General features: G+C 36.2%; 1 pseudogene; it reads left to right on the top strand.

The window, feature by feature from the left end:
* The first annotated feature begins 1326 nt into the window (after nt 1–1326).
* LOC122910387 lies at nt 1327–2535 on the top strand (annotated as a pseudogene).
* Nucleotides 2536–8373: the final 5838 nt, after the last annotated feature.

Below are 8373 nucleotides of genomic sequence, written 5' to 3'. Positions count from 1 at the left end.
ATCCAGGCAACCCATCTCAAAAATCATATCAAGATTTAAGATTTTTCTCTTTCTCTAAGTGTTATAAAACTAAAATATACAGGCAAGCTTTTTTTTTTTTTTTTTTTTTTTTTTTAGCTTTCAAACTACTGTGATATACTTCAGAAAATATTACATAAGTTTATTAGGAAGCATGAAAATAGTAGCTGGGTCACTTCCAATAAGAGAATGATGCACAAGGTTTTTCATGATAAGTTTCCAAGAATTTTCTTTGTAGCCTGTTCTTCAAAACTAGCAGTCTCAATTTGTGGAGAGCAAAGAGATCACTAAGGATCAGTGATAGTATACTGACAACAAGTTCACCTATCTCAGGTTTTTGAAGCTAGGACTGAAATCAATACTTTTTATTTTTTTCCCCCCTCGATACAAGAAGTAAAAGTCATAGCTGAACACAAATGTCTACAATTCTAAAAAGGAAATTGTACATGCATATTTTAAAAAAGCCATGCATATTATACATAAACAACTCTAGATTGTGTTGGGTATATAGGATATGCTTGAGGATGCAAGAAGTGAAAATCAGTGTGGTCTAGAGCATTTAGTTAAAGCTTTCTTAAGTAGCATAATAGGTAAACTATGCTTTACATAAGGATGGAAAGGATTTAGATATTGGGGAAAAATCAACAGGAATGATGGCACGGACAAAATCAGCTCTTATTGAAATGGATCTAATACCAGGAACAGGGATGAGAGAGGTAAAAATACATAGATATTTATTGCCTTGGATATCTCAAGTAATTTTCTCTAAAGATGAAAGTCCTATCGTAATCCTTTGTGATCTTCATAGAATTCCTGAGATGTAAATTTAACATATCTGTTGCATGCTCCTTTCAAGCATTCATTCCACTGGGAGAGTGTATGAAAACTTTTTGCTCAGTTAAAAAAAATGTGTATACGTTAAGATTGATAGTAAATTTATTTTGAGGATCATTAAACAAAAACTGACATATTTTTTGTCAACATTGAGCCAAATATGGGGATGCTAGATTTGTACACTATTAATGTATGAATTCATAAAGACAAACCTTTTCCTCTGTAAGCATTCTTCTTGGAATTACAAACACATTCATGGGAATGCTGATTTTCAGAGTTGAGCTTATAAAACTAACATTTTTAGGGGAATGACTATTCCCTAGAGGTTTAGGTGCCTGAATCCAGAGATACCGCGAGGAGTTTGAAAAAGCTCCACTCTTTGTTGTAAAAAGAACAATTTGGAAGGAAAGTTATACACACTCTAAATTAGAATCTTATATCTCCAGAATTCCTATCTCAACAGAGAAGGTGGATATGACTGAGGATAACTACTCCTTGAACACTGAATTTATCCTCATAGGATTTACAGATCACCCAGAGTTAAGGAGCCTCCTGTTATCATATGGTTTCACTTATTTGTGGAGCATAACCAATAGCATGGAGGAAAAGGGGCGTTAGAGAGGAGAAGGGAATTTGGGTAAATTGGAAGGGGAGGTGAACCATGAGAGACTATGGACTCTGAAAAACAATCTGAGGGGTTTGAAGTGGCGGGGGGGTGGGAGGTTGGGGTACCAGGTGGTGGGTATTATAGAGGGCACGGCTTGCATGGAGCACTGGGTGTGGTGAAAAAAATAATGAATAATGTTTTTCTGAAAATAAATAAATTTTAAAAAAAAGGAGCCTCCTGTTTGTGGTATTTCTCACTATCTATGTGATCACTATGGTGGGGAATCTGGACCTGGTGGTATTGATTTTTATGGAGCATCGTCTTCACATACCAATGTACATCTTTCTGGGAAACCTGGCTCTGATGGATTCCTGTTGTTCCTGTGCCATTACCCCCAAAACTTCAGAGAACTTCTTTTCTAATGACAGAATGATTTCCCTTTATGAATGCATGGCACAATTTTATTTTCTCTGCCTTGATGAAACTACAAACTGTTTTCTCCAGGCAGCAATGGCCTATGATTGCTATGTGGCCATATGCAGCCCACTGCAGTACCACAACACGATGTCAAAGAAAGTGTGCATTCAGATGATCACAGGGGCCTACATAGCTGGAAACCTGCATCCCATAATTCGTGTGGGGTTTCTCTTTAGGTTAACTATCTGTGGGTCAAATAAAATTAATCACTTTTTTTTTTGTGATGTTTTTCCATTATACAGACTTTCCTGTGTTGACTCTTAAATCAATGAATTGAGGATATTTATCTTTTCAGGCTCAGTTCAACTCTTCACCGTTGGTAGCGTCTTAAAATCTTACTTCTACATTCTCTTTACTATTTTCAAAATGAAATCCAAAGAGGGAAGAGGCAAAGCCTTATCTACTCGTGCAGTCCACTTTCTCTCTGTCTCAATATTCTATGGTTCTCTTCTCTTTGTGTACATTCAACCACAGTCAGTTAAAGAAAAGGATGAAGATAAACCTGGTGCTGTTTTTTATACTCTAATGACCCCTTTATTAAACCTTTTATTTATAGTCTAAGAAAGAAGGAAATAATAAATGCTATGAAAAAATCATAACGAAATTTTTATAACATTTAAAAAAATATAAAATCTCCCATGGAAAATTAATTTAAATTTGGTAAAATGTTTCTCAAAATCATGGAATATTGAGAAAGTAGAAAAGGACCACTTTGTCCATAAAATATTCAATTACTAAAACATGATATTATAGGAGTCAGATAAATAAGTTCAACAAGGAGAGATCCTGGTATAATGTATTGCAAAATCTAAGCTCTAGCACCCAGCAAAATTTAACTAAATAATTCTTCAGGTCACACACTGTGTCTCAAAGAAATTAGGTAAATAATTAGGTAATTGATTCAATGGGTAATGCACTACAATTTTCAACAAATACTATGAATAGAAGTCAGTTAGATAAAGATCACCTCCATTTAAATTCTGTATACTGGTGACATAGCACTTTGTAGTTTCCATAAATGGTATTTATGGATTAGATGTCCATATGGGTTTGGTTGTTTTCATATAATTGATTAGGGCAGCCAGCAAAAATGCAGTGTATTCCTGAACACACTAAATAAACAAAGGCGTTTTTCTTTCTGATATTACTTATCTTGTTTGTTACTAGGAATTCCACCAACCTGTACTTATTCCAGTGTAAATTACTGATACATTCACAGCAATAACAAAAAGGTGGAGTTGCTATAAAGCATAAATGAGGCACAAAATAGTAACAATTGTAAATTCCCAAACAAAAATATTTATTGATCATTTATATATGCAAGTATGAAAATAAATCAGATATTACTCAGAACATGTTATCTGCTAGGCACAAAACTACATCTTTCATATATATCACCTACCAGTTGGTTAGAGATGACTTTTCATGCATTGTCTCAGCAAAATACTCATACTTTGAAACATTGAGTGGCTTGCTCAAGTTCAGCCAGGTGATTGAGATTGAGCTAGAATTTGTATCAATGATGCTTGGGAGTTCAGAAAATGGAGATGCTTGTCCCCTGGGCTATTTAGACCTTATGCAGCATCAGAAGTGAGATGTGCCTTGAAAATGATTTTAAAATATGATGTTTTGGGGGGAAAAATGAATGAGTATGGCCACAGTCAATGTTTATGGAAATTAGTGTGACACTGGGAACTGGGGTGAAGAAGGTGAACCATGGACAGAGTCAGAAAGTTAACAAAGCTTTTGTTAAAAGCTATTGCAGAATATGGAAAATAAGGGTGGGAGGAAATCAGGTTAGTGAGAATCTTCAAAGACAGCCCTTAAGAATCTGAATTTATCTCAGAGGCCTCAGACACTGAATACTTCCTAGAACCAGGTAATATGGTTATATTTTTCAGAAAAGTAATCTGGTGATCAGAATGACGCTAGAAGCAATATGGCTAACTTCAAGAATTCTTATAACAGATGATGAGAGTTGAAATTGGAGGATAAAAGAAGAGGAGTGCACAGATATAAGCAACATTTTAAAGGGAAAATAATGAATTATAACTACTGGATAATACAATGAAGGCCTATCTTCTTCCTGAGAGTACCAACCATGTTGTAACTGATTTCCTTCACTAATATTTAAAAAGATAGACGACACATTTGGCCATTCACTAGCCATTTCTTTAATATATTTTAAGATAATCATTTAAGTTAATATGGAATGGGTTTGTTATTTTTTTTTATTATTTTTTAAAGATTTTATTTATTTATTTGACAGACAGAGATCACAAGTAGAGAGGCAGGCAGAGAGAAAGCAGGAAGCAGACTCCCCACTGAGCAGAGAGCCTGATGTGGGGCTCAATCCCAGGACCCTGGATCATGACCTGAGCTGAATGCGGAGGCTTTAACCCACTGAGCCACCCAGGTGCCCCTGTTATTTTTATTTTTAACAAGTCAATAAATACTTTTAGTTTCTTGGTTTTCATTTATAATATTGCAAGTACTGTTAGATATTACCCACAGACACAAACTCTACATGGTCCTAAACACTTTTTTAAGGGGGTAAAATAATCCAGATACTTGAGTTTCACGAATGCTGTTTCCTTGTATCCACTTTCTATTTTAGGGGATATTTTCAGTTGTCAGATTCACATGCATTGATCCCTTTCCCTTTTCCAGGTATGCCACGGGTTCTGTTTACATATTTCTGCACCACCCACTGCTAACCCTTAGTAACACTGAAGCCTAAAGTTATGGTAAGGGAAGATTCTGTGACTTATTTGGGGCCAGTGAGACCAAAGAGGGAATTTTGTAGAAGTTCCTGGGAAATATGTTTCCTTTGTTTTAAAAGAGATCCACAAAAAAGTAGTCTTCCTCTGAATGTCATGTTTTGTGGGTATGAAATCTGGCACAGTCTACAACCATTTTGCCATGAAAAGAGACACCAGCCTGGAGGTGAAGTCAATATACAAAGGGAGGCATGGCTGAAGGAATCACAGAGAAGCAGACCCAGGGTTTCTGGAATTACCCACCTCTTCTCATTTCAAAATCCAATAGATCTCCTTACTGTTAACCTTGTTTGGAAGAAATGCTTTTTTTTTTTTAATTAAATTGATTTATTTATTTTCAGAAAAACAGTATTCATTATTTTTTCACCACACCCAGTGCTCCATGCAATCTGTGCCCTCTATAATACCCACCACCTGGTACCCCGACCTCCCCCCCCCGCCACTTCAAACCCCTCAGATTGTTTTTCAGAGTCCATAGTCTCTCATGGTTCACCTCCCCTTCCAATTTCCCCCAACTCCCTTCTCCTCTCTAACACCCCTTGTCCTCCATGCTATTTGTTATGCTCCACAAATAAGTGAAACCATATGATAATTGACTCTCTCCGCTTGACTTATTTCACTCACCATAATCTTTTCCAGTCCCGTCCATGCTGCTACAAAAGTTGGGTATTCATCCTTTCTGATGGAGGCATAATACACCATAGTGTATATGAACCATATCTTCCTTATCCATTCGTCCGTTGAAGGGCACCTTGGTTCTTTCCATAGTTTGGCGACCGTGGTCATTGCTGCTATAAACATTGGGGTACAGACGGCCCTTCTTTTCACTACATCTGTATCTTTGGGGTAGATAACTAGGAGTGCAATGGCAGGGTCATAGGGAAGTTCTATTTTTAATTTCTTGAGGAATCTCCACACTCTTCTCCAAAGAGGCTGCACCAACTTGCATTCCCACCAACAGTGGAAGAGGGTTCCCCTTTCTCCACATCCCCTCCAACAAATGTTGTTTCCTGTCTTGTTAATTTTGGCCATTCTAACTGGTGTAAGGTGATATCTCAATGTGGTTTTAATTTGAATCTCCCTGATGGCTAGTGATGATGAACATTTTTTTATGTGTCTGATAGCCATTTTTATGTCTTCATTGGAGAAGTGTCTGTTCATATCCTCTGCCCATTTTTTGATATGTTTGCCTGTTTCGTGTGTGTTGAGTTTGAGGAGTTCATTATAGATCCTGCATATCAACCTTTTGTCTGTACTGTCATTTGCAAATATCTTCTTCCATTCCGTGGGTTGCCTCTTTGTTTTTTGGCATAAAAACAGACACATAGACCAGTGGAAGAGAGTAGAGAGCCCAGATATGGACCATCACTCTATGGTCAATTAATCTTCGCCAAAACAGGAAAAAATATACAGTGGAAAAAAGACATTCTCTTTAATAAATGGTGCTGGGAAAACTGGACAGCTATGAAGAAGAATGAAACTCGACCATTCTCTTACACCATACACAAAGATAAACTCAAAATGGATAAAAGACCTCAATGTGAGACAGGAATCCATCAGAATCCTAGAGAAGAACATAAGCAGTAATCTCTTCGATATCAGCCACAGCAACTTCTTTCAAGATATGTCTCCAAAGGCAAAGGAAACTAAAGCAAAAATAAACTTTTGGGACTTCATCAAAATCAGAAGCTTCTGCACAGCAAAGGAAAAAATGCTTTTAATGCCAATGAATAAATATTAACAGATACACGTATGTCTCCTGTCTCCACTCTTATTTTGGCTTTATTTTAATTTAATTCTAAGACAATCTTTTAACTTATAAATAACATTTCATCAGTATCCATTTAACTAGTCAGCAAACCTCTTAAATTTTTTACTTTGACTTCTATATTTTATTTTCCTATAGGCCCACTGAAAAAATGGGAAACAAAGAGGTTTCCTAATTTGTCTACAGAAATATTAAGGTGGAGCACAGGGATCATACTGAGGGATCCATTCCAAATTCCATGCTTTTTTTTTTCCCCCGGCATAACAATATTCATTATTTTTTCACCACACCTAGTGCTCCATGAAATCTGTGCCCTCTATAATACCCACTACCTGGTACCCTAACCTCCCACCCACCCATCAATTCAAACCCCTCAGATTGTTTTTTAGAGTCCATAGTCTCATGGTTCACCTCCCCTTCCAACTTCCCCCAACTCTCTTCTCCTCTCTAACTCCCCATGTCCTTCATGTTATTTGTTATACTCCACAAATAAGTGAAACCATATGATAATTGACTCTCTCTGCTTGACTGATTTCACTCAGCATAATCTCTTCCAGTCCAAATTTAACCACTAAGTCATATTGTACACAACATAGAGAAGTGAAAGTAGCAGGAGCGGAAAACTTTCAAGAAACTAAGCTGTTAAGAGGATAAACAGGGCAGTGGGTCATGAAAAATGTGAATCAATGACATTTTCCTCCACATTTGTTTTGGAAAAATTTCAAACCTACAGATAAGTTGAGAAAATGCCCATGAGTTTTGAAAATCATGATTAGTAATTATTGACATTTCACCACATTTGCCTAACAATCCACCTGGAAAACGTGTATACATTCATAATGAATACAGGTATGTATATATGACTATACATATATATGAGATTATGATAGTTTACCCAAAATTCTTCAATATATAACTCAAAAGAACAGAGACATTTCCTATACTGTCATATCATTTTTTAAAGATTTTATTTATTTATTTGAGAGAGAGAGCGAGCAAGGGAGAGCAAAAGGGAACATAAGGGGGAAGGGGAGAAGCAGGAGCCCTTGGTGCATGGGGCTTGATCTCAAGACCCCAGGAACATGACTGGAGCTACAGGCAGAGACTTAACTGACTGAGCCACCCAGGTGTCCTATCATATCATTATTACACCCCCCCCAGAAATTCAACATCACCTAATATGATGTTCACACTGAAATTTTCCCCAAATTGTCCTTCTTAGCAATTTATTTTTTCATCAAGAATTCAATTAAATGCCACCACTTGAAGTATTATCATTTTCAATATCCTGTAGTCTAGAACAAACCTCTTCCTTTTTTTATCCTTTCATGACATTTAAAAATTTTTCTAAATCTCTGTGTCAGACATCATGTAAAATATCCCACCATAACTATTTTTGTGATGTTTCCTCATGAGTAGATTAAGTTAAATAATTCAGCCATCACAAGTGTGCTATTTTAAGGTGAGGCCTATGACATTAGCTTGCCTTGTTAACTGAAGCCATTTACTGATTACTTCATTAAGGTAGTACCATCACCATCTGCTCTACAATAAAGATAACATATTTCCTTCTTATGAAAATCTAATATGTAGGGTGGTACCTGGACACCATGTGAATTTCTTGTTCCCTAATAATTTTTCATCAACAGTATTAGCATCCAATGACAATAATTTTTTTAATCAATTATTATCAATGGAAGCAAAAAGCTGGTGATTGTTTTTCCCCAAGTGTTCTCTGGTTACATTCTGAGAAACGAGAATTTTAGAAAAAAATTTTGAACAGTTTTGGATTTATAGAAAATAAAAAGATAGTATAGAGAATTCCCATATCTGACACACCCACCTTCTTATATCATTAATATCCTACATTGGTATGGTACTTTTGCTAT

This window comes from Neovison vison, chromosome 6 (assembly GCF_020171115.1).
Source record: "Neovison vison isolate M4711 chromosome 6, ASM_NN_V1, whole genome shotgun sequence".
NCBI lineage: Eukaryota > Metazoa > Chordata > Mammalia > Carnivora > Mustelidae > Neogale > Neogale vison.
Note: the sequence above shows the minus strand (reverse complement) of the source record. Positions and strands in the feature narration are given on the sequence as shown.